Genomic DNA, 19,892 nt, shown 5'->3' with positions numbered 1-19,892 from the left:
TACATGTGTCACTCACCTCCAGGGAATACCATAAAAACATAATAACACTGTAGGTGTGTCAGTCTGTACTTCTATAATCACAGGTTATTCACCCCTTCTCGTCTTATTCGTTTCTAAAGCTGGCCACACACTAGACCAACTTATATCCAACCAGCCAACTAGTTGATTGGTTGGAATGAAAATCTGGTAAGGTATGAAAGCAAATGACAATTAGCAATTTGCTCCCAAACGCCAGAAAATGGCCAAAAACTGTTGTTTGAACAAATTGTTTAGATCAAACATTTAACAAATTTGTCTAACGACCATTTTCATCTGTTTTCTGGCATTTAGGAGCAAATTGCTGATCATCAGTTACTCCCATACGTTACCAGATTTTCATTCCAACCAATCAACTAGTTGGCTGGTTGGACAGATAATCTTTAGATGTGTGGCCATCTTAAGGCTAAAAATTAAGTGATCCCTGAACTAGCTAAATCCTGTTTGGTTTCCAGTGAATCTCAAACACTGTAATCTATGCTCTGTCTTGTTTTATATCAGTACAACATAAAATCATATCTCTAGTGTCCAAGACAGGGCTGATGCTACAGCAAGGTGAACATGATGCTCGGTACACACTTGACGATATATCGCTCATTTTATAGTTTATAGGTGTTGTTGGTATAAAACTATCGATCTAAGTGGCCATTGATTTATCTGGTTTGACAAACCGTGGCTTAGTGAAAGTACCCCTTGGCCTGCACTGTGCGTCTGGGTGTAGTGGCTGTCTCAAACACTGGTTGGGTGACATTAATTTACTTATTGTCATCACAATGTATTCACAATGACATGCAGGGGCAGAAGATGGAAACTTTTTACTTGTAAAAATGCTGGCTGCAGTTCCTCCTTGATTTCAATGGACTGGGGTAATGGTGCAGGGCTATAATGTCACAAACCAGCTCCACACAACCATGAATAGAAGATGCTGCTCTACCAAGGGTAAGCGGTGGCATTAGTGGGAGGGGTACAGTCATACTTGCCCACACTACTGTAGCCGAAAATTAGGTGGCGCTCGCACTGATCGCACCCCCTGGCTTTGCGCTGGGCAGAGGGGCTCACAGTACCCCACTCCCCAGTGCACAGCATAGCTGAGCGGTGTTGCAAAAAATATATTTTTTAATCCTAATGTGGCGTGGCCATGCATCCCCGTGATTAGGTCACGCCTCCTTCTCCCGGCCCGAGCCTCTCTACGCCCCTGGTCACGCCCCCAGGCCTGCCGACCTCAGCTGAGCCCTGTCCCAGACCCCTCCACCTCCATCGAGTCCCGCCCCCTGCAGTGATGACCTGGCTGCCTCGTCCCAGAGGAGGCAGCCAAAAGGTCAGCAAGTATGGGTACAGTACTCTCCCAATGTAAATTGACCACGTCCCCATTTTGTGTGCACTGCTTCTCTAGATTTATCACAGGCTAATGTTGGGAGTTATGGTATTAACCTTAACCAGCTGGTGTGGAATATCTGTTTATAGAGACTTTGAACAAAAAAGGAGTGGTGCATATGGCAGTTTCTGTGTTCCACTAGGTGCTAACAGTGCGAAGTGGGCAGGATGCCTGAGATCCGCCTACTCTTTGGGGGGTGCATGGGGCTACCCGAAAAATCGTGAGCCTCCCGCAACTTCCGAGAGAGTAGGCAAGTATGCCATAGACTGTACTGCAGAGGTTCCTAAACTCCGCCATTACAGTCCAGGTTTTAAGGATATCTATGCTTGAGTCCAGATGGTTAAATCAAATTGACTGAGGTATTAATTAGTTCACCTGTGCTCAAGCATGACTATCCTTAACACATGGACTGTAAAAAGTTTGGGAACCTCTGCTGTACTGTATGTTGCTCAGACAATTGTCTGTCTGGCAAAGATTAATCAAACAGTATTAGGACAGAATTCTGTGAGGAGTGTCCAAGGATGTCCAAACTTATTTCTTGGAATGCTGTATTAAGAAAATGAGTTTGGACTCAAGAGCCATCCATTTTTTTCCCGCAGTAAGCCTCCCAGCATTTAGCTAATAGTTCTTTGCTGAGTAAATCTTATTCAAAGAAACACAGCAGTGTACCTAGTTCTTAATATGCCACACAGCACAGTCCCCAATTCATAATATGCCACACAGCAGTGCCTCCAATTCATAATATGTCACACAGCAGTGTCTCCAATTCATAATATGTCACACAGCAGTGTCTCCAATTCATAATATGTCACACAGCAGTGTATGTACCCAATTTATAATATGGCACACAGCAGTGTCTCCAATTCATAATATGCCACACAGCAGTGTCCCCAATTCATAATATGCCACACAGCAGTGCCTCCAATTCATAATATGTCACACAGCAGTGTCTCCAATTCATATGTCACACAGCAGTGTCTCCAATTCATAATATGTCACACAGCAGTGTATCCAATTCATATGTCACACAGCAGTGTCTCCAATTCATATGTCACACAGCAGTGTCTCCAATTCATAATATGTCACACAGCAGTGTATCCAATTCATATGTCACACAGCAGTGTCTCCAATTCATAATATGTCACACAGAAGTGTATGTACCCAATTTATAATATGTCACACAGCAGTATCTCCAATTCATAATATGCCACACAGCAGTGTCTCCAATTCATAATATGTCACACAGCAGTGTATGTACCCAATTTATAATATGCCACACAGTAGTGCCCCCAGTTGAAAAGCTAAATTGTCTCCAAAGCATACATGCCTACTCTCCCGGAAGTCACGATGGGCTCCCGATTTTTCGGTTAACCCCCCGCTCCCCAGATAGAGTAGGCACATCTGCCGCATTCCTGTACACTTCCTAGTGAATTGGGCAGAATGAGGAGAATTTTCACAGAGAATCGCATAATTTGGCCCCATCCCCTATTTAAATAAGCTCAATTTGCAACAATTAACAGCTAGGGGGTGGGGCTTCCATTGCCACCCACCTGCTTCTCCTCCCCGGGCTTCTATGCAAGTATGCTCCAAAGACTGTGCAGAGGTGTTCGGATCTCTGGTGGAATCCTGGACGGGGTAGGAGGCCAGACCCTTGCAGGGGGGTGGGCCACGCTTGGCATAACTATGGGGGCACTACTACAGGGGCATTATATGGGGGCACTACTATATGATTTCCTTCCTTTCAAATCAAGGGGGTAACGTCGGCGTATCTAAATATATTTTGGGGCAAAAGGTAAAAAATTTCCCTGACCCCTGTTCTAGAATATGGGCACAATTTGATACTGTTAATTCATTTGAGGAGACTATTAGGTATACAGAATGGATAGTTTGACTTGACAATATTAGTTAGAATGTACAAACTGTATTATATTTTTGCACTAGTGTTTTATATTTTATATATAAATCAATATGCAATAAATATGATACACACTGCTGCCATTTTCCCGGTGTTTTATGCATGCGCAGTGAGGAAATAAACGGGAAAATGGCAGCAGCACCATTTCCCCGGTGACCTGCGCATGAGCAGTATACTCTGGGCACAGACTAGTGCCCACAGTTTACTGCTGCAGTGATTCAGCCAGCCGCCGAGGAGAGAGGGGGGCCCCGGACGGAGAATGCACACGGGTCCCCTCCTCTCTTAATACGCCTCTGCAGCCTATACTTTGAACAAATAATATTTTGGTATTTACACTTCCATCCAGCTGTCTGGAACCTCAAAGGTAAATGAATTATGATTTACATGTGATGTTTACTAGTATTAACGCATGCACAGTACTATGTAATTCTGTAAGTTACGATGTAACTCTCGGCCTGATTCAAACCAAGGCGCAATAGGTGCATCGGTCACTATTGTCCAATATTTATTTAACTGCCCCAGAGCCAGAGTTCATGTGCCGCAATGCTGCTGCAGCTCCGGATACAGTTTGTGGAAAGCCACAGCCTGACTGACAGGCTGCGGCCGTTTTGGGGCTACGACAGGGAAGAGCATCTAACACAGGCGTGTTGCCAGCAATTTGCGGGCATACCGAAGCCAGCAACCTCGACCATAGATGTAGATTCACTGCCTTCGGCACCTTACTAGGTCCTCTGTCATTAGGTCTCCTAGTGAGTGTATGGCTGGTGGGAGGTAGTGTATTTCTCCATTACACCTTCCTCTACAGTGCTGTTAGGTCAGTCACTCAGTTTCTCTTACCTCAGACTACTGTTGGTAGTGAGGAGCACCCAGATGTCCCTACGGCCCCCTACAGGTTTCATAACAGCAGAATGTGTAATGTGCAGATACAGCAGGTGTAGTAGTGAACAATTACCAGTAGTAAAATATATGAGCGCTATGACCTCTCATTTTGAAAATTATCTTTATTTACTTCTTACAACTTTACGCTGAAGTACAGATCACTTAAGTCTTGATTCAGAGATGTACGCTAAAGCCGCCAATACTTCATCTTTGTACATAGCGGCTGCGTGACAATATACAAATGTTGCAGCCGCCGGGATATGTACTGAGATCCACACAGGCAGGGGCTGGCTGGCAACTTTTAGCCTGGGGGGCAAATGCATGCAGGCGGCCCTGGCAGAGGAGTAGCGTGTAGCCATGGTGCCCAAAGAACGTGCGTGCTATGGCGCCGCCCCCCCCTCAAGTGTTTCAGGGAGGAGGCGGGTCCATATGGGATTAATGTAAGGTAAAAATAAAGATTAGGGGCAGCCCCCTGTCGTAGTGCCCATATGCAGTGCCCCTGTGTGCCACAGGAGATAACACCCTTATGCAGGCCTCCAGTAGTGCCCCCAGTAGTGATCCCCCCCTATGCAGTGCCCCTTGTGCCCCCAGTAGTGGTCCCCCCTGTTAAGTGCCCCTTGTGCCCCCAGTTGTAAGCCCCTTATATAGTGCCCCCAATAGTGGTACCCCCTATGCAGTGCCCCCAGTAGCAGTCCACCCCCCCATGCAGTGCCCCCAATAGTGGTAACCCTTATGCAATGTCCTTTAAATAGTGGCCCCAGTTGTAGTCTCCCCCCTATGCAGTACCCCCAGTATTGCCCTTTATATAGAGCCCCCAGCAGTGGTCCCTCGCAGTGCCCCCAGTGGTAATCCCCTCCCCCTATGTAGTGCCCCTAGTAGTAGTCCCCTCCCCCCTATGCAGTGCCCCTAGTAGTAGTCCCCTCCCCTTGTCCTACCTCCCAACATGACCCTCTCCAGGAGGGACACAAGGCTCTGGTCCTGGATTTCCCTGGTAAGAGGTGGGGCTGCAGCGCAGTTCAAAAGTCAAATAGGGGGAGTCACACCAACTGTCATTTAACACCCTGCCAAACATCACTGGCTGGGACTCACTGGCAGTTGGTGTGACTCCCCTATTTGAATTTTGGACTGTGCTGCAGCCCCACCTCTGGAGCCTCCACCAATCATAACTTACCAGGGAAGTCCAGGACCAGAGCATTGTGTCCCTCCTGGAGAGGGTCATGTTGGGAGGTATGCATTGTAGTGCCCCCAGTAGTAGTAGTAGTCCCCCCTTGTAGTTCCCCCAGTAGTAGTAGTCCCCCCTTGTAGTGCCCCCAGTAGTAATCTACCCCCCTGGTAGTACCCCCAGTAGTAATCCCCCCCTGGTAGCGCCACCATAGAAATCCCCCCCCTGGTAATGCCCCCATAGTAACCCCGCCACCCCCTTGGTAGTGCCCCCAGTAGCGAGAGACTTAATTAAAAAAAAAAAAAACACTTACCTGAAACTCCCGCTCCTGGTCCCGACGCTTCCACCGGCTCCTCTGGCCGCTTTGCATTATGGGAGAGACCTCGTCATGACGATGGCTCTCCCATTACCCACTGCGGGAGCCGGAAGATGGCTCCAGCAGTGGGAGCAGCAGCAGCCGATGAGAGTCTGACAGACTCTCAGCGGCTGCTGATTACAGCAAACACACAGCTGCCGGCTCCGGCGGCTGTGTGTTTGTGCTGTGTAGCGCTGACCGGACTCCATCCGGTCAGCGCTACACACGCGGTGCAGTCTGTGTCACAGTGACACAGACTGCACCGGCCCGCGGCCCGCATGATGCTGCGGCCCGGGGGGCACATGGCACCCTGCCCCCCGGCCTAGCCCGCCACTGCACACAGGCGACATCGCAAATCCAAGCGGCTGCGTATAACAACGCAGATCCTTCAATAACCCTATGGCCATGCAAATTGACCGAGTGTACTGAGACGCCAGAGACAATTTTATTGCTTACGGGATTGCAGCCGCAGACTGTGACACGCTCTGAAAATGTTCGCACACAACAGTTTTTGCTGCCACTCCCCTGTTATCTCCCACAAACGGTCCTTGACTGTCAATCACACTGCAAGTAACACTTGGGACCATACTTGCCCACCTAGTAATTTCTCTTCCTGGGAGAAGCCCGGGTAAGAGAATCAGGAGGGTAGCGACGGGGGCGGGGCCTGACAATTCACATTAAGCCCCGCCCCATCATGGCAAAATCGCAGCGATTGGCTAGAATTTACATAGAGGCGGGGCCAAATGATGTGATTCCTCTAGACTCACGTAACTAAGCCACGCCCCCTACACGGAGACACACGATTGGCGCGGACATTCTCCTCATTCTTCCCACTTCACTAGGAAGTGGGCAGAATGCAGGAGAAATACCTTCCCTTCCGGGGGTGCGGGGGGTTACCCGAAAAATCGGGAGCCTCCCGCGAAAACCGGGAGGGTAGGCATGTATGACTTGGGACTCTAGTAAGATTGCCTCTTAAAGCAAGTATCCATGTTCTGATCTATCCACTCACATGCAGGACAGGATCCTGCCCTGACTGTACACTTACACTGCCAATATTCCACAGCTTCACTGTCTGCATTCTGGGGCCTCCATCTTGGAACTGAAACACCAAGAGTCCCAGCAGCCACATTAGTAGGCTGAACTTGAGATTAACACAACAGTCGAATGGATATCGCACTTGGGAGATTTATCAAAGCTTGGAGATAGATGAAGTGGAGAGAGATAAAGTGCCAACCAATCAGCTCCCAACTGTCATTTTTCAAACATGTTGGGGATTTGTACTAAGCTCTGAAAAGTGATAAACTGAAGAGTGATAAATCACCAGCCACTCAGCTCCCAACTGTCATGTTACAGGCTGTGTTTGAGAAATGACAGTTGGGAGCTGATTGGCTGGTGGTTTATCACTCTCCAGTTTATCACTTTTCAGAGCTTAGTACATCTGGCCCGCATCTTTTGCGAGTCGTCTAGTGTGTGTACGCACCTTAAGATTTAGGAATTGGATCTAAGCTTTCAAATGCTTAATGCACACATCCACTAGCCAATTTCTATGAGCGATTGAACGATAACGATATCGTTATCGTTCAATCGCTCATTAATCGTGCATGAATCGGCTACATTAATGTCAGAAATGACCAGCGATGCGCGCTCCCGCTGGTCGTTTCCGACAGCACAGACTGTCAAACGACTGCACGATTACAATGTCGTAATCGTGAAGTCGTTTTTTGGTCTGCAAGCAAACTTACCGGCATTTCTGCAGGGTGTTCCAGGAGGGGCTGGCAGGTCCGTCCAGCAGGGAGGGTGGGGGCGGTTTAGGTGGGCGGAGCAGAAGCGTGTCGACACAATTGCATCATTGCACCATAGTGGCCCCGTCCCCCATTTTATAATGCCAATATTACCGGCATTCTAAGGCAGGGGGCGGGGCTACGATAACACGATTCAGCACGAATCACATCATCGCACCCCCGGACCGCCCACTTTTGCGGCGGGCGCGGGTGTTTGAGGGGTGCCGGCGGCCATTCCGGGGGACTTGCCTAGTCTTGCTGAGTGCCGGGAGCGGCACCCGATTATCGGGCAGCTCTGGGAGAGTAGGCAAGTATGTCTGCAAGTGGATGTGTGCCCATAAAGTTTGAAGCCAAAGGGGAGATTGATCGAAGCTTGGAGAGAGATAAAGTGGAGAGAGTTAAAGTACCAACCAATCAGTTTCTGTCATTTTACAGGCTGTGGGCCAGATGTACTAAGATCTGATAAGTGATAAACTGGAGAGTGATAAACCACCAGCCAATCAGCTCCCAACTGTCATTTCTCAAACACAGGGGGAGGTGTACTGAGCTCTGGAAAGTGATAAATTAGAGAGTGATAAACTACCAGCCACTCAGCTCCTAATTGTCATGTTACAGGCTGTGTTTAAAAAATGACAGTTAGGAGCTGATTGGCTGGTGGTTTATCACTCTCCAGTTTATCACTTTTCAGAGCTTAGTACATCTCCCCAGTGCAGGGTTGCCAACTTTTATCTTCCTCCTTCCGGGAGGGAGCTGTCGGGCTTCATCAGTGGGGGATGTGGCCGGATAAATGACACCAAAACAGGGGCGGAGCATTGGCATGACAGTGCGATTGCATCATCGCAGCCCCGTCCCCATATAAACCCCAGGGGGCGATTCAGCGCGAATTGCGTCACCGGCCCCTCCGCTGCTGGGGTTAACATGGTAATTGTGAAGGGGGCCAGATGGGTTACCGGGAACTGGGAGGATTGCCTGCCTTTCCGGGGGGCCGGGAGCGGCACCCAATTTTCGGGACGCTCACGGCCGATTGGGGAAGGTAGGCAAGTATGCCCCAGCGATGTCATCAACGTTTTCCCTTGAAATGCCCCGGCAACTCCCCTGCACTCCCAAACAAACAATATCTTGCATAAACTGTCCAATCTGATAAACGATCTGACCAACGACCTTAATCTTGTTAACGAGATTGGCAGATCTTGCCTGCTGTAGGCAAGATCTGAAGATGCGATGTATGACCCGCGGGGACGCGCATCGGAAACGTTATCGTGAGTAGAGACTCGCAATTTGGACATATTTTACATGATTTGTCGTTCCGATGCGTCAAAATCGTGCAAATCGTGCAAAATATTGTCTAGTTTGTACGCACCTTTAGGGGTTTATTTACTAACAGGCGTTAAGGGGAAAAGAGCTCCCAGGCATTGAAAATCCAAGTATATAACGCTTCTCGATGTGTACTAATGGATTTTCTGTTCTGCTCTGCAGCTAGCGCTATTTCTGAGAGTTCGTATCGCGCTGCCATGGGCTCCTATGGCAGCGATAAGTGCCTCAGATGTTATCAAAATATTTTTTACACTTACCGTGTACTGTATCTCCAGCGCCGCCTCGCGTCCCCCGGCTGCCGGTAACTCCTTTCTTCTGTTTTCACTGGTGCACTGCCTACAGGAAGTCCCTGCTGTCTGTTATTATCTACTGTCAATAAAGTTTGGTTTGAATTTTAAAAAAAAATAGTGCTGCTTTTTTTTGTGCTTACCTCTCAGACACCGGAGGTCATACATGCATATAACTATGCAGCCGACGGTAAGGAGGGGACAGAAACCCCTGAAGGGTGAACTTAACATTCACCTTTAATGTCAGCATGTTTCTATGTAACAAATGTTGAATACTGGCGCTATATAGAGTTGTTGTGTACAATTAAAACACGGATGTGTTTTCAATTAATGTCACATTTATTTCATAACAATAAAATTAATAATAGGTTATATACTAAATATTACCAATAGCTATAACATATAAAATCCATTGACAATAGGAGCATGTAAACGAATATCCAATGAAGTCGCTACTGGGGGAATTTGTAGATCCAAATAGTAAGACACTGGTTGTAGGACAATTGTTATTCCATGTATAGGGTTCAGAAAATATTGTCCTGAATTCTCAGTCCAGATGATGTATCATTTGTCCAAATCCTGTTGGTGTAATCACAGAGTGTAGACTGGATAGGACCCACTTGTAGCTGTTATCCTTTGATGTTATAGCCGATGTCCCAATATCAAACCGTGTGCCAGGATGTCCCAGATGAATAGATGGCGTGATCCCCAAAGAAGGTAGCAATAGGAGAAAATCTTAACGCGTTTCGCTGGCAAATATATATCCAGCTTCTTCAGAAGCATCAGCATGTTTCTTAGTAAAAATTGTGGTAGCCGGCTGCTGCTGTGCAGCGCTAGCAGGCGAAGCAGGATCGGCATTAACTCCACAGTATGTGGAGTTTTAGTAAATAGACCCCTTAGTCTAAGAGAACGCTGTGGACACAACCCTCAAAGCATAACAACCACTCACACTTCACAAGGGCCACTCACTAATTCTTATTAATTTCTCATTCATTCATTTGTTTTTATACCAGGTGGCAAGCATAAAAACAAAGTTCCACCCAATCACCATTTAACCAAGGGACAGCACTATTCACACACCCAGCCAGGCATCCCCCTGCCTGCACTACAATAGACCATACAGTAGTTGCCGACATTTAATTTCTCCTCTCCAGTAGAAGCCCATTTAGGAGATGCAGCTTCCCCATTTTGGGGTTGGGGGGGGAGCAGCGCTACAGTTAAGCGGTTCTTGTCATTTTAGCTATTTTTAAAGCAGCAAGCATGTTAAAGGAAAAACCAAGCAGGTTTATCCTTTAACGTGTTGCTTTAAATATACAGGCATACTCGCATGTATTGCAGGCTATTACATTTAGGCCCCATGAATTTTGCAATTTGAGAATTCATATTGTAAATGACTTATTACTGTTTAATTCTTATTGTATTATTATTGTAATGATTGGAATAATTAAGCATATCATATATTCCAAAAGTACTGATTAAGGCGGGACAGTACATGTATGTGAGTTCTGTCCCTGAGTCCTGATCAGTCCTGCTTTGCCCCATAGACTGCTACTCTACAAAGCAGTGGTGAACGCATATGCAAACGCAGGGGGATCTCCGGTTGCCTGGAAACCCCCCTACTCAGCCCACACCATGGCGACCACAATAGAAATAAAAGTTGCACGTTTATAAGATTGCCTCAGTGTCACAAATTAAATAATTAACAGCACTTGTTGATCTTTTAAAATGTGCGAGCCAGTAATGAATACACTTGTGCATTAACTAGGAGATCTGAAAAACATGCACTGTAGGGGTGTACTGATATAGACTATCTATAGGGTCAATTATTAATACTGTATAATAATACACTATCCAGAGCATAAGGAGACCAATCTGAACATATATGATAACGGCAATGCTGCTGCCCAGGTTTTATGAACTTGTTCAAAATGATCTGGAATGTAGCCCACATCTTAAATTAAAACATTTAGCGCAGACAGGATGCCCCTAGTTCCGCATATAATGGCTTACTGTGATCACTGGTCCTGAATATGTCAGAATTATTACATACACTATACTTCATATGACATACTGTATATTATAGCTGGTTTAGTGCTAATTATACTGTCTTCATGGACTGGCCACAAAAATCAAGCATTCGGAAACCCCCCTCTAGAAATCCTGCGTTTGCCCCTGGAATGGGTATTACACACTTGCCATGGTGTGGTTGTTATTAAATGGGGAGATTTATAAAACCTAAAGGACAAGTGGAGGTGTTACCCTAAGCAACCAACCAGTTCCAGCAATTATTTTAAACAATGTACTAAATAAATATAGATATCTAGGGTCTGAATAAATTTGCACTATAAATTATATATTTTTATTCTGACCTGTAAAAATTCTGATATACAAGGATTCGGCTGGATGAATTAAAGCAGCTTGCATTTTCTGTTTTATTTTAGGTATTTACTGAAAGCCAAACTGTTTATACAGGAAACTACTGGCAGGTTAAGGGAAAGTCTCAGAACATCCCTTTCCAACCTGCAATTCATACAGCAAGTTTAATGGAAACACAAACAACATAGGTAACTTGTAATAAATTAGCTTGTTTAAGAACTTCCTAGCAAATGAGTGGTTGGTATAAGATTCACTTTAATCTTAAATAAATTTCAGAACTACTTCCTGCCAATGTTGATGGCCAGCAGAGCTAACTATTTAATTTCCTAGTTACCCTGTATGGCGATCAGTGTCTTCCGTTTAGGTAATGACTACAAATTCTATTGTTAACCGAAAGCAAAAGATGCGCTAAATAACAATCCAAATAGTTTTCCATCACAACATTATATTAGCATTATGTATGAAATAACAAACAATAATAACTGACAAATTGCAGCCCTGGCTTCTATTTACTAATACAGTAAGTGCTGTACATTTCATGACATCAATCTTGATTGTGCTAGACCAATGATTCTCATCAAAGTCAATTATTTGGGGGACACACAGGGCCCTTTGACAAGACATTTCAGGGTACCAAATACATAGTTAAATTCACTAGTGGGATTTGACCTCAGCTCCACTCACCAGATAGCAATGCAGCTTATATATTTATCCAAAAGACTAATTAGGTTATCACGATCACTAAATGCTTTTCCTCTCATTGTTGTAGTTTTTAACAATGATCATGAATGCAGCAAGCTGCAACCACTCTCTTGATGATTGTGAAAAGTACAAGATCTGCGTTTTTTCAACTGATCATGTTTATTCTTTGTTTTTCTACTATTCTTAAATAATACACAACAGATTGTTTAACCCCACCACACAGTTTTGTGCCGAATTTGCATATTATACGCATCACATATGCAGCAATAGTACAATTCACAGGTACCCTGTACACTGACGTTGGCATTGCATGCAGCAGATGTGTGTGACTCAGATGCTAACTTGGGTAAAAGGGTAAAGACTGAGGACCACTATGAGTGAGCCACACTAGGCATCGCCCTACGCGGCTTTATGCTTAATCTGCGACTTTATAAAAACACAGCTGCAACAAAAATACTACTCCTAACTGCCCTGATCACTATAAGCGACTTTGGGTGCCGCTACAATGTGACACAGTTGCTAAATTCAGCAATAAATACGAAAGTTTGGGAATCTCTACCCATGGGGGAGCATTTAAGTTGTGCCAAATGGCACAAAAAGTCTATGGGTGCGAGGACACATCTGTAGATCGTAACACCTAGGATTGCAGAAACACTGCACTGGCTCAGGCTGATTGATAAATTGGTATGATAAATATTTTATTCTTGTCGTGAAACAGAACGGTACTTCTCAGGTTCATTACACATATATTGCTAAATAGGACTCATAGAGGCCCATTTATTATTAAATATGTGTGACTTATTCCCCCAAACACCTGTTTTCGGGGGGTAACCGCAAATATTTAGAATCATCCCCACATATGAAGGAGAGGCCGCAGCAGATATCTCCAATACCTGCTGCGATCCCTCCATTCCCACCGGCAGCCGTAGCCGCCATAGGTTTCTATGGGAGATGTGATGCTGCCAGATTTACCAACTTCCGTAATGCTAAGATTGGCCCCTGCACCAAACGCCAACTGAAGATGGTGTTAGCCTGTTGTAGCCTATGCCACTTCGCATAATTGGCTGGCAGAGGGTTCCCCTGGAACCTTCTCTGGCATTGGTGGCCGCACATGCGCAGTAGCCCTGACAGCACTCCGGTGACATCGCAGAGAAGCGCTTCTTTCAGAGCCCCTGTCCCTGCGGGTACCGGATAATACATTCCAGCGATATGATCGCATCTTGCAATGTGATCATGGTCGGTAATATCATGCCCAGATCGCATTGCAAATGCTATCATTAATAAATGGGCCCAATAATGAGATTAGAAAATATAGAAAATATGATCCTCTGGCATTAAAAACAAGTGCAATAAAAGTAATACAATATATATATATTAACCCTAATAATCTGCTTTTGACTGAATATTTCCATACAACGGGTCACGGATGTACTCAAAGCTAACTAAGATATCCCAATAATATAGAGAATGATACATTAGATTAGCTAATAATTGTACTGGGATAGAATAAAACTTCATAAAAGTAGAAACAGTTGCACTTACTTTCAAGGATTTCATAGGAGAATGGAGCTGGTAAATTACGGCAGCTTGAAGTCGTTGGCATTGGAGTAACAGATGCATTAGTAGTTGCTTGTGTCCCATTCATTCTGTGCTCCTCTGCTGTAGTCATCTTCCCTTTCCCTCCTGCTCTCTGCCTTCCCTCTGCTCTCTGTGACAGTGCAGAGCTCCTGGCTTCTCAGTTACAGCGCACAGTTCCAATGTCCCCAGAGGGAGTCAGAGTTCTTTAAAGACAACTTTTCAGAGGCTGAAAAACACTGAAAAGTAAAAAAAAAAGTTCTGCTGCAAGTACTGAGGCTTCAACTCATCTAAGCTTCTTATAGTTGCTGCATTAGTATTAAAGCTAAGACAAGTTTTGCTAAACATCAACCAAAGGCTGTAAAACAGGCTGTAAATCAGTTATTCAGTGCGCCCTAATATGATACAAGCTGGGGGTGTAGCTGACTCACATCACTATCACTGATGGGAGGAGATGTTACATTAAAGCAGGGTTTGCCGTACGGTTCTGTATAATCATAGTTAATGCTCAGAGTTATTCATTTTGTAATATATGCATAGGTAACCTTGTAGAGGTGCCATGTGTACCTGCAACACCCCTAGACCAGAAATTCTATGATGAATGATAACCTGACATTCCTAGAAGTGTATTAACACATTTTTGAAAGAAAGTGTGCTAGTATGGGTCATTAAAACATATTCACAGTGGAGCTTACAATCTACCTACCACATGCACGCACAGGTTACTTTTTTGTCAGGAGCCAATTAACCTACCAGTATATTTTTGGATTGTGGGAAAAAACTGGAGAACTCAGGCCCTGATTCAGAGCCGGACCACCCACAGCTATAGCGAGCGGCCAAAATGATGGTCGCGATGGTCAAGACTATCGCGACCATCAGGCTTGCGACGAGACCCTGCGGTAGGGCATGCACACTTGGGCACCATCGACCCATTTGCGAGCGCTCAGCGCTCGCGAGCGGGTCTGAATCAGGCCCTCAGAGCAAGGATTGCAAGCACAGGGAGAATATACAAACTCCACACAGAGCCGTGGTGGGATTCAAACCCAAGATCTTAGCGCTGTGAGGCAGTAATGCTAACCATTACACCATCTATGCTACCTATCCACGAATCCATGTTCTGTATTCCTTCTTTGTCCAGGGCTTTGCCAAAAAGCTCTAGTACATTTCTGATTAATAAGAGGTAGGTGGAGCATTGGAAAATTGCTGTTGCAGAGTTCCGAAGCTCCAAAATTAACCACATCCAATGTATAAAAAATGTATTCTACCATAAATTAATAATGATAACTTTGCAAATGCCATATGGGAGCCTATTTAACAGAGATTGCGTTGGTACTTGTTATTGCCATGTCAGTATGGTGATAAAAGAAAATCAATTTATGAATCTCTATTATTTAAATAAAACATGTTTTCTTATGTAAGATGTTTAAAGAAATATATATTTTATTCTATTTTTTAAATTTGCGTATTATTTATTTTTAACAGTTCTGCTGCGCATGTGTGAAATAGCTAGCCGGTTCTCCTCTAACAGGTGCCTCCATTGCCTCCCATAGTTCTGCCCCTGAAGTCACTAAAAAAGATTACACAGTGATGCTAATAGCCTATAACTCTGAATCAGGCACTTTGGGCCTAATTCAGCAGTGCACGCAGATTTCCGATGATCGGGAATCTGCACAGGCACCAGACCTGTTGTGTGCATGTGCAGAACGGTTTTGCGAGCCTGCACGTAAACTGGCAGCAGACTGTCAGTGACTACCAATCTGCTGCCGTTCGGGGGTGGGGAGGGGGTGGCGATGCCCTCTGTTCCCCAAAAGGAGGTGTGTCGCTGCCATTGGGGGGAGGGACGAAGCCAGGATCTCCGTTGACTCACAGAATTTTCCTGGCTTTTTCATCTCAACTGCGACGGCTGGCTGCGTGACCCGATGGGTCACCTTTGCCGGCCGGTGTCCTGCAAAGTATCCGATGCTGCGTTGGCCAACGCAGCTCGGATACGTAATGCAGCAGGAGGCGTCTGTGCTGATATGGTAATGCAGCAAGAGGCGTAATGCCTCCTGCGGCATTAGCATATCAGCACAGATGGAATAGCTAAGTTGCTTGCAAGCAGCTTAGCTATTCTGTCTGAAGCTGAATCAGGGCCTGATTCAGAGCCGCTCGCTCGCTCCGAGCAATGTTCGCACATCTGCACATGCGTATGGGCCGTAATGCGCATGCGCCAACCAGTCATTGCGGTCGGAAATCGTGCGCTCGCTAATTTGAGTGACAAAATGAGGCGTTTGTGGGTGGTAACAGGGGAAGGTGCTTGAAAACGGGGAGTGGAGATCCGAACGCAGGCGTGCCAAACGGTCAAAACGGGCGTTTAATAAGTGTTGCATAATTAACAAAGCAGCGTCATCGACCACGTCACTTGGTTGTCTTTTAGCCTGAACTGCTCGCAGTGATTGCGGGAAGTAAAACCTACCACAAGCACTGCGAGCAGTTCAGACGCCTTTCGATGTACTCGATTAATCTAATAAATAGCGGAGATGACGTATGATGCGATCGGCCAGGGGGCGTCTTTACAAAATAGCGAGTGCATGTTTCGTTCGCTCGCTCAGACATAGAGGCGTCAACAGACCGCAAACAGCGAGCGCTCAATTTAAATAGCCGGCCCCTTTTTCTGAACGACCGTTCGCAAATAGCGTTCGGCTCTGAAACAGGCCCAGCTTGCTGATAGTTAACTAGAATATTACATGGCCTCAATTGGTACATCCTTATAGGTGCAGTGAATATAGCCTCGGGAAGTAGGTTTAGTGCTGTGAATCTTCTTGGAACTTGCATTTTTTGCCACAGCGAGAGCATATACTGTGAACATGTGAAAACAAAAATAAGACACATTTTGTGCAGCTTGCAAAGCTGGATGCATCTCAAAGATGTATCCAGCTCTGTGAGGGTAGCATAGGTGCCAGGCTTTCACTAAACCATAAATACACAATAAGGATACAGTGCTGCTCTACTGCAGTGAGCCGACTTGGATAAGAATAAGAAGAACGAAAAGAGAAAATTGTGAAGATTACTACATTTAAGGACTTGTTAAAAATATTTGAACATTATATTATTTATTGAGAGCAGTGCTGTATATTTCTTAATGTGTATTTACAGTATGTATCATGATGACAGGTAATGGGTACCTGATTTTTAACAAAGAAAGGCAGCAGCTCCATACTGTAGGTGCGCTGACAGATTTATTTTGTATATACAGTACATTTGATTACATTACAGATGTAGCCACGCTCATGTATGCGGCATGAATGGCATGATTAGCATGCCCGCATCTATGGCACCATAGACTTCATTGGGGTAATCACCGGCTGCGAGTGCTTGTTCAATGTTAAGCCACAGTGGAGGCTGGATGTTCTGGAGAACCGGGCAGGGGATGGTAACGTTTCCTCTGGGAGTCCCATTTCTCCCTTTACCTGCATGCATATACTGTGCCAGTTCCACTTGCTCATGAAGTGCACAGGCATTGTAACCCTGGTGTCATGGGCTGCGCTTATGCTCTTTGGGGGGGTCCGGGACTTACCCGTCCGGGTGCTCTGGCGGGGTCCAGGCTGCTGAAGGTCGGTGCGGTCTGCCGGCAGGTCCCTGGGGGTGCCGCTGGTCGGCAGGCATCTTGGAATGCCTGGGGCTGAAACTCTCCTCTAGCGCTGTCGGCTGCTGGGCGCTGCCATCTTGGATCCGGACGCATGACTGAAGAGAGCCAATCCAGGCTGCAAGATCCTCTGGAAGCACTGTGAGTCAATCCTGCATGTTCTTTTGTTACTTAAGGGCTTCCTGGGAGTCTTTAGGTTGCCAGTGCAACGTCTTACACAGCTGTAGTTGTGTGTTACAGTAGTTCTCTGTGATCCTGTTATCCTGTATTTCCAGCGTGCTGTCCGCAGTTCCTGCTGAAGATATTTTGTTCCATACTTAGCCTCCGACAGCTGGTAGACCATCTCAGTCCAGTGCCGTCTTCTTCCTGTGCCTCTTACAGAGCCTACCCTCATCTGCATTTCCTGCCAGCCGGTATTGGTTCCAGTCCATCGGTACCTCCAGTGGTTGCGCATTGGATATCCATCAGGCCTCCGTTCACCTTCCAAGTCTCCGTATCACCTTACTAGTCGGTGCTTCCCATGAACAAACACCTCCTGTGACCAGCCTTTTTTCAATTTCAAGAAGCCGCTCACAAGGACTCTCCTGAATCCAGCCTGGGTTCACTTCCTTCTCCAGCCATGACAGTTTGCACTGGACCAATGGATTCGGCTAGTGGTCAGATGCCAGAGCAGACCTCTTGCAAAGTATTGACAGTTGTTTAGAGGTTCTTGAAGCGTCCCACCATCAGCTGGGTCAATTTATGCAGGAAATGTCTCACCTTCAGGACACATTTCAAGCCTCTCTTGTTACAGTTAATTTACTGGCTACTACCAGTCCTCAACCCATTCCTGCTGTTGGTCCTACCCTATCTACTACACAGTCTCATCTTCATTTGCCTGCCCCAAACAAGTTTGATGGGAATCCAAAGATGTGTCATGGTTTTCTAAATCAGTGCGATGTCCACTTCACGCTTCATGCCGCCAATTTTTCCTCTTCCAAAGCTAGTTAACCTATATTGTGTCACTCCTCTCTGGTCCTGCCTTAGAATGGGTTTCACCATTATGGGAATGAGACGATCCTCTGTTGACTGACTACAAAGAATTTATGTCAACATTTCGAAGAATCTTTGATGAGCATGGGAGGGTGACTTCTGTGTCCGCAAAGATTATGCATCTCCGTCAATTGAACAGAACAGTGGGACAATATGTTATACAGTTCCAAACGCTGGCTTCCGAATTCCAGTGGAATTAAGAGGCTTTGGTTTCGGCTTTCTGGAGCGGTCTCTCAGATCTACTCAAGGATGACCTTGCAACATGTGATTTACCATCCATGTCGAATTATCACATCTCTTTATGTAACAAAGTAGATTTACGCTACCGAGAGTGGCAGGCTGAGAAGAACAAGAATTACCGTTTAAGGTTCTGGCCTACTCCAACTCCATCTATTGTTGCTCCTCCTGAATCTGTGACAGATGAACCTATTCAGATAAATCAAGCTCATTTCTCTGCAGAATAACATCAGAAATTATGTCGTGAGAATCTCTGCATGTACTGTGGAGAGGCCGGTCACCTGGTCGCCTCTTGTACCTGTCGTCCGGGAAACTACTGCTCCTAACCAGCTGTGGAGACACTAGGTTGGGAATAATGTCATTGTCTCCAGCTAAATCTGAATCCTCCATTCTTGTTGCTCTAGAGTTGATCCAGGAAACTAAAAATGTTCTTTCTCTTCTAGATTCTGGAGCTGCTGGGAACTATATTACAGCTAAATTAGTCCAGAAATATTAAATTTCCTGTACAAACATTAAATCATGTCATTTCCCTCTCTGCAGTAGATGGTAGACGTTTCATCAATAGAACTGTCACTCATCAGACTCATCCACTGCAAATACGTATCGGTGCCCTCCATGTGGAATTATTAAAATTTTTGGTTATTCTCAAAGCTTCCCACGGAGTCATTTTAGGGTACCCTTGGCTAAGTAAACATTGTCTGCAGATTGATTGGATGTCTATGCAAATTTTGTCTTGGGGAAACTTCTGTCACTCGTCCTGTGTTCCACGTATGAAACCTATAAATAAAGTACAAATGTCTGATACCTTGCGACTTCCTTTTCAATATGCCTACTTTAAAGATGTTTTCTGCAAGGCAGGAGCTGATATCTTACCCCCTCACAGGAACTGGGATTGTCCTATAGACTTGATGCCCGCGAAGATTCCTCCACGTGGACGTACTTAACCACTTTCTATACCTGAAATGAAGGCCATGTCAGAGTATATTCAAGAGAATTTAACCAAAAGAATTATTGAACCTTCAACCTTTCCAGCCGGCGCTGGATTTTTCCTCGTAACAAAAAAATACGGGGGACTTGATTAAAAATCGAAACCCTTTACCCTTAATTACTGAGTTATGTGATCGGGTAAAGGGTGCTACCATGTTTACCAAACTAGACCTAAGAGGGGCCTATAACCTCATCAGAATACGCCCTGGCAATGAGTGGAAGACCGCTTTCAATACCCGAGATGAGCAGTTCGA

The 19,892-nt window shown here is 45.6% G+C and overlaps 1 pseudogene across 1 annotated transcript in view; it reads right to left on the bottom strand.

Moving 5' to 3' along the window:
- LOC148539222 (organic solute transporter subunit alpha-like) overlaps positions 1-19,041 on the bottom strand; it is an 85,559-nt pseudogene extending 66,518 nt beyond the window's left edge. Inside the window, exons 1-4 of the transcript XR_015870502.1 lie at positions 18,933-19,041; positions 18,774-18,825; positions 14,856-14,923; positions 13,725-14,065 (exon numbers count right to left, since the gene is read on the bottom strand). The product of XR_015870502.1 is annotated as an organic solute transporter subunit alpha-like (transcript). The remainder of the gene's footprint in view (positions 1-13,724; positions 14,066-14,855; positions 14,924-18,773; positions 18,826-18,932) is intronic.
- Between the last annotated feature and the right edge of the window lie 851 nt (positions 19,042-19,892).

The sequence above is a fragment of the Taudactylus pleione genome, unplaced genomic scaffold, assembly GCF_031769625.1.
Source record: "Taudactylus pleione unplaced genomic scaffold, aTauple2 ptg000026l, whole genome shotgun sequence".
Taxonomy (NCBI): Eukaryota; Metazoa; Chordata; class Amphibia; order Anura; family Myobatrachidae; genus Taudactylus; species Taudactylus pleione.
Note: the sequence above shows the minus strand (reverse complement) of the source record. Positions and strands in the feature narration are given on the sequence as shown.